Source organism: Mobula hypostoma, chromosome 4 (genome assembly GCF_963921235.1).
Source record: "Mobula hypostoma chromosome 4, sMobHyp1.1, whole genome shotgun sequence".
In the NCBI taxonomy this organism is placed as follows: Eukaryota; Metazoa; Chordata; class Chondrichthyes; order Myliobatiformes; family Myliobatidae; genus Mobula; species Mobula hypostoma.
Window position 1 is genome coordinate 122,233,578 of NC_086100.1, and position 16,196 is coordinate 122,249,773.

Below are 16,196 nucleotides of genomic sequence, written 5' to 3' on the forward strand. Positions count from 1 at the left end.
GGTTTTCCACTCAATTTAGTATCATCAGCAAACTTAGAAACACTACACTCAGTCCCCTCTTCCAGATCGTTAATATATATTGTGAACAGTTGTGGGCTCAGCACCGACCCCTATGGCACACCGCTCACCACTGATTGCCAAGCAGAGTAACACCCATGTATCCCAACTCTCTGCTTTCTATTAGTTAACCAATCCTCTATCCATGCTAATACATCACCCCCAACTCTATGTATCCTTATCTTGTGGATAAGTCTTTTACGCAGCACGTAATCGAATGCCTTCTGGAAATCTAAGAAAATAACATCCATCTGTTCCCCTCTATCCACTGCACTCGTTATATCCTCAAAGAACTCCAGTAAGACATATGACAAACCTGCCATCCTTGGAATCGGAGAGATTAAACAAACTACAGTTTACTCTGTAGAATATAGAAACATACAAAATTCTTGCAGACGCAGGGTTGATATTTCCTTAAGTAAGGGTGCCTAGAACAATTGACCAGAGTTTAAAAATATAATGTTGGCCATTCAGAGAATCATCAGAATTTCCTTCCCCAGAGAGCAATAGAGCTTATTTACTGAATATATTTAAACATGGAGCACTATTAAATACGTAAGGAAATCAAAGTATATGAGGTTAGTAAAGGAAAGAACGCTTTAGGTAAAGAGATTAGTCATGATTTTATTGAAAGAGCAGGCACGTGGAATCAGAATCAGGTTTAATATCATGACATCATAAAATTTGTTTTGCCGCAGCAGTATAGTGCAATACATAATATAAATTTAAATAAGCAGTGCAAAAAGAGAGAAAGAAAATAGTGAGATAGCGTACATGGGTTTATTCATCAGATGGCCAAGGGGAAGGATCTGTTCCTATAATGTGGAATGTCTGTTTCAGGCTCCTGTATCTCCTTGATGGTAACAATGAGAAGAGGGCATGTCCTGGGTGATGGGGTCCTTGATGATGGACGCCACAATTTTGAAGAATCGCCTTTTGAAGATGTCTGTGATGCAGGGGAGGTTAGCGCCCATGATGGAGCTGGTTGAGCTTGGAAATTCCTTCAGCCTTTTCCGAGCCGGTGCAGTGACCCCTCCATACCAGGTGGTGATGCAACCAGTGGGAACACTTTCCATGGTGCACCTGTAGACATTTGCTAGAGTCATTGGTGACGTACCAAATCTCCTCAAACTCCTCTTAAAATATAGCCGCTGTCATGCCTACTTTTTAATTGCACCAAAATGTTGGGTCCAGGATAGATTTTCAGAGATGTTGACACCCAGGTACCTGAAACTGCTTACCCTTTTCACTGCTGATCACTTAATGAGGGTTGAACTTCCCCTTCCTGGAGTCCACAGATGACATTTGAGCTGTGTCTAGCCACACAATCATGAGTTCAGAGAGAGTAGAGCAGTGGGCTAAACACGAATCCTTGGAGTGCACCAGTGTTGATGGTCAGCAAGGAGATCTGCAATTGACTATGGTCTCCTGTGAGGACGTCAAGGATCCAGTTGCAGAGGGAGGTACAGAGGCCCAGGTTTTGGAGCTTGTTGGTTAGTACTGAGGGTATGATGATGTTGAACACTGAGCTATAATCAATAAACAGCAGCCTGCTATTGTCTATGTGTTCCAAGGTCAAGTGGGGAGCCAGTAAGATGGCTTCCACTGTAGACCTAATGTGGCAATGGGCAAATTGCAGAGGGTCCAGATTCATAAGACCTAGGAGCAGAATTAGGCCATTTGGCCCATCGAGTCTGCTCTGACATTCAATCATGGCTGATACTTTTTTCCCCCCTCTCCTCAGCTCCACTCCCTGTAAGCTTTGATGCCATGGCTAATCCCTGTTTAGACAGGAGTTGGTTCTAGCCGTGACCAATCTTTGCATTTTATCACAGTTGATGTGAGTGCAACTGGGCGATGGTTGTTGAGCCAGTCCATCCTGCTCTTCTTGGGCATTGGTATGAATGTTGCCCTTTAGAAGCAAGTGGGACTCTGACTACAGCAGTGAGAGATTGAAGGTATTGTCAAACACTCCTGCCAATTGGTTGACATGAGTTTTCAGTGCCTTACCAGGTACACTCTCAGGGCCTGAGGCTTTGCGAGGGTTTACCCTCTTGAAAGATTTTCTGATGTTGGCCTCTGAGAGTGACAGAGCACAAGGTCACCAGATGCTGCAGATTCGCATAGACGTAGTTTTATTCTCCCTTTCAAAGTGTGCATAAAAGGCATTGAGCTCATCTGGGAGTGAAGCATCACAGCTATTCATGATGTTAGGTTTCTCCCGGTACGATGTAATGGTCTGCAAATCCTGCCAGAACTGACATGCATCCAATTCTGTCTCTAACCTAAATTGGAGTTGTTTTTTCACTTTTAAAATAGGTTGTACCTGGACTTCTTGTATAATTCTGGATCACCGGTCTTGAATGCTACTGATCTAGCCCTCAGCAGACTATGAATCTCCCGGTTCATCATGGCTTTTAGATTGGGTATGTCTGATGCGCTCCTGAAGGCACACACTCACCCACACAGGTCTTGATGAAGTCAGTGATAACTGTGGCATATTCATTCATATTTGAAGATGATTTCCTAAATATCGTCAAGTCGAACTGATTCAAAGCCATCCAAAAAACACTTCTCCAACTCCCTTCATCTGGCAAAATGGCCTTATTTCTTATCCTTTTCTTTATTTTCCTGCTACAGGCTCTCTCTCTCACTCTAATAAAAGGAAAGAGAGGTGTCCCCTTTCACAGCGAGAGGGGAGACATAACAAAACAACTCGCTGATTTACAGTGTTAAAAGTCTGCCGTGCTGCTTTTTCTCCCCCAGTTTCTCTGCCTGGATAATCGAAAGCAATCTCTCCTCCACCAACGAGGCAGATGCTTTTCACTGAGTACAGAGCCTCTGGCTTTCTCCTGCAACGCTTAAGTCGGCCTTAGAATCAGCCTGTCCACTAGGCCGCAAAACTTTGGAGCCCTGAAGGCACGCTCGTCTTCTAGACCGCGTCCTTGGGATATCGAAAAGTGGCTGGTCATGAGGCTCCGGGAGTGAGTCCCACCACTGCAAAGAACTGAAGTCTGAGTGTAACTCCAGGTCAGGGTCTTCAACAGAACCTATCCACCCTGAAAAGGAAAAAGAGAGACATCAAAGGCAGAGATTAAGCTGCTTTAATAGATGAACACGAAGGAGTTTCCATTGAAGGTCATGCAAAGTTTATGAACCCTATAGAATTTTTTCTATTTCTGCATAAATATGACCTAAAATGTGATCAGATCTTTATGCAAGTCCTAAAATGAGATAAAGAGAACCCAATTAAATAAATGACACAAAAAAACCATAATTGTTCATTTATTTATTGAGAAAATGATCCACTTTACCTGTACTTGTTGGAAAAAGTATGTGAACCTCTGCTTTCAGTAACTGGTGTGACCTCCTTGTACAGCAATAACTTCAGCCAAACGTTTCTGGTAACTGTTGATCAGTCTTGCCCATTAGCTTGGAGGAATTTTAGGTCATTCCTCCTCCCAAAACTGCTTCAATTGGTGGGCTTCCTTGCATGAACTGCTTGCTTCAGGTCCTGCAACATTTCTATAGGATTAAGGTCAGGACTTTAACTTAGTCATTCCAAAACATGAATTTGGGGCAAAGCAGCCTCAAACCATGCTTCACAGTTGGGATGAGATTTTGGTGTTGGGCGTGCAGTGCCCTATTTCCTCCAAACATAGCAATGTGCATTTCTGCCAAAAAGTTCAACTTTTGTCTTATCAGTCTACAGAACATTGTCCCAGAAGTGGAGTAGAATGCCCAAGTGGTCTTTTGCAAACTTGAGACATGCAGCAATGTTTTTTTTGGACAGCAGTGGTTTCCTCCATGGTGTCCTTTCATGAACACCATTCTTGTTCATTGTCTTTCTTTAGTGGACACATGAACAGAGACTTTAGCAAGTTCTAGAGATTCCTGCAGGTCTTTTGCCATTACCCTTGTTTTTTTTAACCCCTTTTAGTATTGCACAATGTGCTCTTGGTGTGATCTTTGCAGGATGCCCACTCCTAGGGAGCGTAGCAACAGTGCTGAATTTCCTCCATTTGTAGAGAATTTCTCTTACTGTGGACTGATGAACAATTAGGTGTTTCGAAGTACTTTGGTAGCCTTTTCCACAGTTCTTCTAGGGTCCTCTAAAAGTTGTTTTGATCAAGGCATGGTGCATGTAAACAGATTTTTCCTGAGAAGAGCAGGTTCTATCAGTAAGCTGACTTTGTGTGTATTTTTTATAGAGCAGGGCACCTCTACAACCCGCACCTCCAATCTCATCGCATTGATTGGAACACCTGACTCCAAATGGCTTTTGTAGAAGGCATTACCTCAGAGATTCACATACTTTTTCCAACAAATACATGTAATATTCTACTATTTTTCTCAATAAATAAATGAACAAGTAAAATGTTTTTTGTGTTATTTATTTAATTAGGTTAACTTTATCTCATTTTAGGACGTGTTAAGAACTGATCACATTTGAGGTCATATTTTTGCAGAAATAGAGACAATTCTACAGGGTTCACAAACTTTCTAGCACCACTCTATAGTTAAATTAAGATAAGCAGTACAAAAAACAGAAATAAAACAAAAGAGTAGTGAGGTAATGTTCATGGGTTCAATGTCCATTTAGAAATTGAATGGTAGAGGGGAAGATGCTGTTCCTGAATGACCAGGTGTGTGCCTTCAGGCTTCTGTACCTCCTTCCTGGTGGTAACAATTAGAAGAGGGTATGTCCTGAATGGTGGGGTTTTTAATGATGGACGCTGCTTTTCTGAAGCACCGCTCTTTGGAGATGTCTTGGATACTATGAAGGTTAGTACCCATGATGGAGCTGACAAATTTTACAATTCTCTACAGCTTGCTACAATTCTTTGCAGTAGCAACACCTTCCCCCACCTACCCGCAATACCAGATGGTGATACAGCCAGTTGGAATGCTCTCCATGGTACATCTGTAGAAATTTTTGAATGTTTTTATTGACATACCAAATCACTTCAAACTCCTAATGAAGTATAGTCGCTGTCTTCCCTACTTTATAGCTTATTAATACGTTGGGATCAGGTTAGGTCCTCAGAGATATTGACACCCAGGAACTTGACACTGCTCACTCTCTCCACTTCTGATCCCTCTATGAGGACTGGTGTGTGTCACCTCATCTTATCCTTTCCAAGGTCCACAATCAGCTCTTTGGCCTTACTGACGCTGAGCGCAAGGTTGTTAATTGCGAACCGCTTGACTCGTTGGTATATCTTGCTCCTGAACACCCTCTCATCTCCATCTGAGATTCTGCCAACAATGGTTGTATCATCAGCAAATTTATAAATGGTATTTGAGCTATGCTGAGCCACACAGTCATGGGTGTAGAAATAGTAAAGAAGTGGGCTAAGCACACATTCCTGAGGTGTGCCTGTGTTCATTGTCAAAGGGGTGGAGGTACAGCTATCAAACGCTCCTCATAAGTTAACCCATTTATTCCTGGGATCATTCTTGTGAACCTACTCTGGACCCTCTCCAATGCCAGCACATCCTTTCTTAGATAAGGGGAACAAAACTGCTCACAATACTGCTCACAATACTCCAAGTGCAGTCTGACCAATTTCTTATAAAGTCTCAGCATTATATCCTGACTTTTATATTCTAGTCATCTCAAAATGAATATTAACATTGCATTTACCTTCCTTATCACTGACTCAACCTTCAAGTTAACCTTTAGAGAATTCTGCACAAGGACCCCAAGACCCTTTACACCTCTGATTTCTGAATTTGTTCCCCATTCAGAAAATAGTCTATCCCTTTACTAATTTCTACTAAAGTGCTTGACCATACAATTCCAATACTATTCCATCCGCCAACTCTCTGCCCATTCTCCTAATCTGTAAGTCCTTCTGTGGACTCCCTGCTTCCTTAACACTATCTGGTCCTTCGCCTATCTTTGTATCGTCCAGAAACTTGGCCACAAAGCCATCAGTGCAGTCATCCAAACCCTTGATATATAATGTGAAAAGAAAAAAAACAATCCCAATACCGACTCCTGCGGGAAAACACTAGTTACCAATAATCAACTAGAAAAGGCTCTGTTTATTCCCATTCTTTGCCCCTTGCCAGTCAGTCAATCTTCTATCCATGCTATTATCTTCCCTGTAATACCATGGGCTCTTATCTTATTAAGCAGTTTCATGTGTGGCACCGTATCCAAGGCCATCTTGAATTCCAAGTAAACATCTACTGCCTCTCCTTTGTCTATACTGCCTGTTATTTCCTCAAAGAATTCCAGCAAACTTGTCAGGTAAGATTTCCCATTAAGGAAACCTTGCTGACTTCAGCCAGTTTTATCATGTGCCTCCAACTACCTTGAAACTTTACCATTAATAATGGACTCCAAAATCTTCCCAACCACTGAAGTCAGGCTGCAGGTCTAAAATTTCCTGCCTTTTGCCTCTCTCCCTTCTTAAAGAGTGAAGTGATAGTGGCAATTTCCCAGTCTTCTGGAACCACTCCAGAACCTAGGGATTTTTGAAAGTTACTACTAATGCCTCCAGAATCTCTTCAGCTACCTCTTTCAGAACCCTGGGTGTAGTCCATGTAGTCCAGGTGATTTATCTCCTTATAGACCTTTTAGTTTCCCAAGCATCTTCTGCTTAGTAACAGCAACTACTCTCACTTCTGCCCCCTGACACTCTTGAACTTCTGCATATTGTTGGTACCTTCCGGATGATGAATATCATCTCTTATAAAGTTAAATCAAGCAACATAGGTGACTGCAGGGCTTTGCCTCCAGGTGAGCTCAATGCTTGCTTTGACTATCAAAACATGGAGGAACCATCACAACTTCCCACTGCCCCTGGTGATCCTGTGATTTCAGTCTCTGAGGCCGATGTGTGAGCAGCCTTCTGGAAGATAAACTCATGAAAAACATTTGGCCCAGACAAGGTACTGGCCAAGTACTAAGGACCTGTGCTGATCAACTGGCTGGAGTGTTTACTGAGATCTTTAACCTCTCGTTTCAGCAGTCTGAGGTACCTGTCTGCTTAAAGTAGGCTTAATTTATACCGGTGCTAAGAAGAACATGGTAACTTGTCTCAATGACTATAGTCCAGTAGCACTTACATCCACAGTGATGAAGTGTTTTGCGAGGTTGGTGATGAAACATATCAACTCCTGCCTGAGAAGCAACTTGGATCCACTCCAATTTGCCGACTGGAGACAGAGGTCCACAGCTGATGCCACCTCAGTGGCCCTTCACTTAACCCTGGAACGTCTGGATAGCAAAGTTGCAAACATCAGGATGCTGTTTATTGACTACAGCTTGGCATTCAATAGCATCATCCCCTCAAAACTAATCAACTAGCTCCAAGACCTTGGCATCAGTTGGATCCTTGATTTCCTCACTTGCAGACGCCAGTAGGTTCAGATTAGCAACAACATCTCCTCCACAATCTCCATCAGCACAGGTGCACCACAAGGCTGTGTGCTTAGCCCCTGCTCTACTCACTTTGCACCTACGACTGTGTGGCTAAGCACAGCTCCAATGCAGTATTCAAGTTTGCTGGTGACATTGGCCGAATCAAAGGTGTTGGTGAATCAGTATATAGAAGAGAGATTGAAAACCTGAGTGAGTAGTGCCATCACACCAATCTCTTACTCAATGTCAGCAAAACCAAGGAGCTGACAATTGACTTCAGGAGAAGGAAACCAGAGGTCCATGAGGCATTTCTCATCAGAGGATCAGAGGTGGAGAGGGTCAGCAACTTTAAATTCCTCGTTGTTATTATTTTGGAGACCTGTCCTGGGCCCAGCATGTAAGTTTAGCTATGAGGGAAGCATGGCAGTGCCTCTACTTCCTCAGGAGTTTGTGAAGATTCATCATGACATCTAAAACTTTGATAAACTGCTTAGACGTGTAGTGGAGATTATATTGACTGGCTGCATCGCAGCCTGATATGGAAGCACCAATGCCCTTGAATGGAAACTGTAGTGGATATGGCCCAGCCCATCACGGATAAAACCCTTCCCACCATTGAGCACATCTACATGAAACACTATCGCTGTCACAGGAAAGCAGCAAACAATTTGAAGGATCCCCACTACCCAGGTAATGCTCTCTTCTGCCAGCTGCCATCAGGAAGAAAGTACAGGAGCCTCAGGACACACACCACTATGTTCAGTTACAGTTACCCCCCTCAACCATCAGACTCTTAAAACAAATGGGATAACTTCACTCAACTTCACTTGCCCCATCATTGAAATGTTCCCACAACCTACTGATTTGCTTTCAAGGACATCTCATGTTCTCAGTATTTATTGTTTATTTATTTGTAATTATTATTTATTTCTTTTTGTATTTGTACAGTTTGTCATTTGTATTTATTTGTATGTGTACTTATTTTATTTCTTACATCCAAGGGAGTAAAACTCTTTATGTTGCATTTATGTCGCAATATGCAAGCAATAAAGAGGGGAAATGTGGAAGGATATTGCCAAACATAATTGTTTTGTATACATATATGTACAGTCAGATACACAATCAGATCAGTGTACAGTCAGTTACACAATCAGATCAGTGTACAGTCAGACACAATCAGATCAGTGTACAGTCAGACACACAATCAGATCAATGTACAGTCAGATATACAATCAGATCAATGTACAGTCAGTTACACAATCAGATCAGTGTACAGTCAGACACACAATCAGATCAGTGTACACAGATACACAATCAGATCGATGTACAGTCAGACACACAATCAGATCAGTGTACAGTCAGTAAGGCACACAATTAGATCTTTTGCGCACTGGTTGAATGCCCGAGTTGTTGTGGCCTTTCATTGATTCTGTTATATATATTATCCTATGGATTTATTGAGTATGGCCCCAAGAGAAGAAATCTCAGGGTTGTATATGGTGACATATATGTACTTTGATGATAAATTTACTCTAAAACTTTGACTGACATAAAATATGTATTATACAGTATTCGTATGCTATTTCTTTCTTCCCCAATACTAGCTGTCCAGCATTATTTTCTGGCGGTGATATCCTCTCTCACCTTTCTTTCACTCTCTATACTGTATATCTGAAAAATTGTCTGGTATCCTCTTTTATATTATTGGCTAGCTTAATTGCATATTTCATCTTTTCTCTCCTTAATGCTTTTTTGTTGCCTTCTGTTAATTTATAAAAGCTTCCCAATCGTCTAGCTTCCCAAAAGTTTTGCTTCTATGCTGTCTTTGACTTCCTTTACTCCACTATAATACTAATACATCTGAGTTTAGCATCTCCCTTTCAAACTGCAGGGTGACTTCTGTCATATTATGATCACCGGCTCCTAAGGGTTCCTTTACCTTAAGCTCCCTAAACAAATCTGGTTCATTACACAACACCCAATCCAGAACTGACTTTTCTGTAGTGGGCTCAATTACCAGCTGCTATAAAAACCACTTCATAGGCATTCTACAAATTCTTTCTCTTTGGATCCACTTCATATTGATATACCCCATGACTATTGTAACATCTGCTCTCACTCCATCCTCCCGCCACCCCACTAGGAATAGGGTTCCCCTGGTCCTCACCTACCACCCCACCAGCCTCCGGGTCCAACATATTATTCTCCGTAACTTCTGCCACCTCCAACGGGATCCCACCACTAAGCACATCTTTCCCTCCCCCCCTCTCTCTGCATTCCGCAGGGATTGCTCCCTACGCAACTCCCTTGTCCATTCGTCCCCCCCATCCCTCCCCACTGATCTCCCTCCTGGCACTTATCCGTGTAAGCGGAACAAGTGCTACACATGCCCTTACACTTCCTCCCTTACCACCATTCAGGGCCCCAAACAGACCTTCCAGGTGAGGCAACACTTCACCTGTGAGTCGACTGGGGTGATATACTGCGTCCGGTGCTCCCGATGTGGTCTTTTATATATTGGCGAGACCCAACGCAGACTGGGAGACCGCTTTGCTGAACATCTACGCTCTGTCTGCCAGAGAAAGCAGGATCTCCCAGTGGCCACATATTTTAATTCCACATCCCATTCCCATTCTGACATGTCTATCCACGGCCTCCTCTACTGTAAAGATGAAGCCACACTCAGGTTGGAGGAACAACACCTTATATTCCGTCTGGGTAGCCTCCAACCTGATGGCATGAACATTGACTTCTCTAACTTCCGCTAAGGCCCCACCTCCCCCTCGTACCCCATCTGTTACTTATTTTTATGCACACATTCTTTCTCTCACTCTCCTTTTTCTCCCTCTGTCCCTCTGAATATACCTCTTGCCCATCCTCTGGGTCCCCCCCCCTGTCTTTCTTCCTGGACCTCCTGTCCCATGATCCTCTCGTATCCCCTTTTGCCAATCACCTGTCCAGCTCTCGGCTCTATCCCTCCCCCTCCTGTCTTCTCCTATCATTTCGGATCTCCCCCTCCCCCTCCAACTTTCAAATCCCTTACTCACTCTTCCTTCAGTTAGTCCTGACGAAGGGTCTCGGCCTGAAATGTCGACTGCACCTCTTCCTACAGATGCTGCCTGGCCTGCTGCGTTCACCAGCAACTTTGATATGTGTTGCTTGAATTTCCAGCATCTGCAGAATTCCTGTTGTTTACTATTGTAACATTGCCCTTTTTACAAGCCTTTTCTATCTCCCATTGTAATTTGTATCCTGGCAACAGTTTGGAGGCCAGTACATAACTCCCATCAGAGTCTTTTTGCCCTTGCATTTTCTTAATTCTATCCACACGGATTCTACATTTTCCAATCCTTTTCATCTTTTTCTAGCCATTTGATTCAGTAATATAGCCACCCCAGCCCCTCTGCCTACATCAGAATCAGCTTCATTATCACTGCCATGTACAGTGAAATTTGTTAACTCAGCAGCCCCAGTTCAATGCAATACATAATATAGAAGATAAATAAATAAGTAAATCATTTATAGTATATGTATATTGAATAGAATAAAAATTGTGCAAAAACAGAAATAATATATATTAACAAAGTGAGCTCGTGTTTACAGGTTCAATGTCCATTTAGAAATCGGATGGCAGAGGGGAAGAAGCTGTTCCTGAATCACTGAGTGTGTGCCTTCAGGCTTCTGTATCTCCTACCTGATGGTAACAGTGAGAAAAGGGCATGCCCTGGGTGCTGGGGGTCCTTAACAATGGACGCTGCCTTTCTGAGACACTGCTCCTGGGTTTGTTGCAGGCTAGTACCCAAGATGGAGCAGACTAAATTTACAACCCTCTGCACTTCTTTCGGTCCTGTGCAGTAGCCCCTCCATACCAGACAGTGATGCAGCCTGTCAGAATGCTCTCCACGGTACGTCTGTAGAAGTTTTTGACTGTTTTTGCTGACATACCAAATCTCTTCAAACTCCTAATGAAGTATAGTTGCTGTCTTGCCTTTATAACTGCATCCATATGTTGGGACCAGTTTAGTTCCACAGAGATCTTGACACCCAGGAACTTGAAACCACTCACTCTCTCCACTCTGATCCCTCTATGAGGATTGGTATGTGTTCCTTCATCTTACCCCTCCGGAAGTCCATGATCAGCTCTTTCATCTTACTGACGTTGAGTGCCAGGTTGTTGCTGCGACACGACTCCACTAGTTGGTATATCTCACTCCTGTACACCCTCTCGTCTCTATCTGAGATGCTACCAACAATGGTTGTATCATCAGCAAATTTGTAGATGGTATTTGAGCTATGCCTAGTCACAAAGTCATGGGTATATAGCGAGTAGAGCAGTGGGCTAAGCACACACCCCTGAGGTGTGCCAGTGTTGATCGTCAGCGAGGAGGAGATGTTATCACCAATCCGCACAGATTGTGGTTTTCCAGTTAGGAAGTCAAGGATTCAATTGCAGAGGGAGGTACAGAGGCCCAGGTTCTGTAATTTATCAATCAGGATTGTGGGAATGATGGTGTTAAACGCTGAGCGATGAAGAGCATCCTGACATAGGTGTTTGTATTGTCTAAGGCCGTGTAGAGAGCCATAGAGATTGCGTCTGCTGTTGACCTATAGTGGTAACAGGTAAATTGCAGTGGGTCCAGGCCCTTGCTGAGGCAGGAGTTACAGTCTTGTCATGTCCAACCTCTCAGAGCATTTCATCACTGTCGACGTGAGTGCTACCGGGCGATAGTCATTAAGGCAGCTCACATTATTCTTTTTAGGCACTGGTATAATTGTTGCCTTTTTGAAGCAAGTGGGAACCTCCACCCATAGCACAATAATGTTCTTCTTTCATCCATGACTCAGTGATGCCCACAACATTATGCCTGCCAATTTCTAACTGTGCTACAAGTTCCTCTACTGCACCATTCTGTATATATCCGTATACTGTGTGCATTTGAATATATGCTCCTTCAGCCCTGTATTTATCGCCTTCTGCAAAGTTGCCCCCTTGTTACCAGAAGTTAAATTATTTTCCCTTTCTAAACTTTTTTGTCTTTTTCTTATTCTGGAGACTTTTGTAAACTCTTCTGCACTCTCCTTGCCTTTCACTTTATCCACACTTTTCCAAACTTTTGAACTACTCTTTCATTTTAAAATACACTTGCTCCATCAACTAGCTATCTTTCCTTATAGTCTCATTCCATACTGCATCTACTTGTTACCAACTGCCCCATCCTCAGCCCCATCACTTTGGTTCCTATCCCCTCCCAAATTAGTTTAAGCACCCCCCCCCCGGCCCATCAGTTCTAGCAAACCTGCCCACAAGAATATTGTTCTCTCTGGAGTTCAGGTGTAAACCATCCTTTTTCTACAGGTCATACTTTCCCCAGAAGAGATTCCCAATGATCCAGAAATCTGAATCCCTGCTCCTTGCATCAGCCATGCGTTCATCTGCCAAATTATTCTATTCTTACTCTCAGTGGGGTGTAGCACAGACAGTAATCCAGAAATTACTACTCTTGAGGTCCTGCTTTTCAACTTTCTACCTAACTCCTGATCTCCCTTCAGGATCTGATCCCCTTACCTACCTTTTGTCATTGGTACCATTATGTATATCTGCCTCTGACTCTTCATTCTCTCTTTTAGAGTGCTATGGACTGACTCTGGCACTTGGGAAGCAAGTTGAGTTATTTCTGAGCCAAATCTTACAAAATCTAGAACTGTGTATCAGGTCATGAAAGAGGTTAAAACATGCCAGAAAAAATATTTGGGAAAGGAATTGAAACTCTTGAACAGGCTCTTATGTATTTACATACTACTGTCAGTGACTTATGTACTGGTGTCCCAGCTATTCGTTTTTTTTTAATAAATTACTTTGATGGAGAAATAAAGATTGGAGAGGCATTAACTTTGGTGGCAAAGCCAATAATATGGATATAGAAAATTGCAAAGAGGCAAAAGTAGATGAATATAATATGTGTAACTGGCAAATAGATTCAATGTAAAGAATGTATTTGGTAAAGAAGACAATTAATCAGTATTTTTAACAGGTGGGAATTGAGAATGGTGAGATCCAAGTACAAAATCATTAAAACTAATGGACAGACACAAAGAATAAACTGACAGTCGGGCATTGTCCAGAGAGAGCTGGGATACAAAGCCATGGGAGCTACAGCTGGACAGAACTCTGGCCAGACATCACTGAAGTGATGTATTTAGATTTGGGCAATACCTCAGGAAGGATATCCTGGCCTGGGAGTGGCCGCAGCACAGATTTAGCAGCTGTAAAAGGTTACACAATGGGGATTGATTTTACAGGATATAAAAGATTAAATGGTTATCCTTTTTTTTTGGTATACAATTTGATTAAAGGATTGATTGGGAAGTTTTGGACCAAGGGCCCAGAAGTAGGGTTGGACCATTGGAGTTGCTACACATTAAGTCTGGTGGAAATCTGGAACTCTTTCCAACCCCAGAGAAGGCTGAAGTAAAGCCAAATGAACATAACAGAAAAGATTGTTAGATGTGAGCCAATGAAAGCTGAATTACTTTATGGGAGTTAGATATTTCTTACAAGAAATATGTTATAACTGTCACCCAAAGAAACTTGCCCAACTATCATTTAGAGTGGATTTGTTTTTTGCAGGGTAGCAAAGGAAGCGCATTAGTTGAGTAACTGTATTAGTGAAAGGACTCGTGCACTGTTTTATGCACTAATTGCATGTAAAAGTTGTCTTCCATATATTTCAGTCCTTATAGTTATTTCCTAACAGAGTTTCCTGCCAATCTGGAAAGTGGACCAGGCACATCCTATCGTAATTTACCTTGTCTTGGTTATCATTTCCTCAATGTATTTTCCACCTGATGACATCACCAGCATCTGCAGTGTGTGATTCTGACTTACTGACAGATATTGGGCAGAAAACTCATGACCTTCCACCTTTGTTCTTCACTCACAATAAAACAAGCAGCATATGATGGGGAAGGTTGGGAAACATCTGTGATTTAAAGTGACCTACTGAGGCATGTTTGATTTTTTTTACATTCTCTCACATTCTGCTTTGCAGGGAGTGCTGGCAAGTACAGTAGATGCTGCAATCTGTGGTCCTGACCTTTGATGAAAACTGGGCAATGACTAATACGAAAGAGCATTGCGTTGAACTTCTGAACTCATGTGAAAAGAAGTATAAAAGCACCAGAAACATTGTAAAAGGCATGAGGATGTTACCAGACAATGAGATTTGGAATACCTCTATCTGGACTTTAGTGTGCATTTATTAGATTGAATAGGCCAGGTGTCTTTCTCAGGAAAGAAAGGCACCTGGCCTGAACAGATTAGATATGGCAAAGTTATTCTCCATGGTAGGGGAGTCTAGGACAGGAAAGCACGACTTCAGGATTGAAGGAAATCCATTTAGAACAGATATGTGGAGAAATTACTTTAATCAGAGGGTGGTAAATCTGTGGAATTTGTTGAAATGAGCGGCTGTGGAGGCCAGATCATTAGGTGTATTTAAGGCAGGGATAGATAGGGTCTTGATTAGCCAGGGCATCAAAAGGTATGGGGAGAAGGCAGGGGAGTGGGGATGACTGGAAGAATTGGATCAGCCCATGATTGAATGGCGGAGCAGAGTCAATGGGCTGAATGGCCTACTCCTGCTCCGATATCTTATGGTCCTGAAGAACCCTGGAGCTGAGAAAATCTGCAACCGGCTACTGCAAATTGATCCAGGGCTTCAAGCCAGAGAGAACAGCTACTTTCCCACAATTCGGATTCTTGGACTGACCAGCACAATCTTTTTCTTCTTTTTCCTTCTCTGTCTTTTTAAATTTATGTATTATAAATTCTGGGGTTAAGGGCATGATCACATAAATGGTCAGGAAAAGGGAATTCAACAATCAGGTAATTAGCTGTAGTGGGTGGGGTATGGCTCTTATTTGGAGACTGGTGCCTTCAAAAGAGGGCAATGGAGGCTCGGAGGCTTCCTGGACCGTAAATTAACTGGACATTTACATACCTCAGGGGGAATTGTGATAATAATTATTTCAGGATTGTGTCAAGTCACTCCCTTAATTTGACTGGGCACCTTCTGGCATGAGTGGTGCCTCACAGGAGTGGGACTGGGGAAGGAGACGGTAAGACCAAAGGATAAAAGATATTAAGTAACAACGTAAATTCCAGTTTAGAAAGTGCTGTTATTCCAGGAGTCCCAAATAGTTGTCGCTCCTCACTTATTGGGGTCTAATGTAACTTGTTGTAAGTGGAACTTGGATCAGCTGTTTGAGCATTACTCACATGTGATTACAATTCGAATGGAAATAGACTAAGAAAGTGGAAGGACTTACACAACCTTGGAGTCCTTGCATACCAGTCATTGTAAGCAAACACTCAGGAAAACAAATGTTATGTTGGTCTTCACTGCAGGAGGAGCAAGGTTAAGTTACTGCCGATGCTCAAGGCTTTGGTGAAATCTCACCTGGAGTTTTGTGTGCAGTTTCCCTCTCATTTGTGGAAGAATGCTCTTGCTATGGAGAACGTTTGACAAAGATTTACTTGAAAAACCCGAGATCCTGCAGAAGTTAGAAATCAGAGTAGCACACACTTCTGGTCAAGATGGCGTCCACGTACAATGCTCCCTCAATCAACATCTTCCAGATAGCTCACAAAAAACTTTTTTACTTCTTTTATGTCTGTTTTTTACCTTAAATGTGTTTCAGGGACTCTAGTTTGGAGATCGTCTGAGTGATCCAGCGCTTTGACGTCTCTGAGAAGATTCTGGGA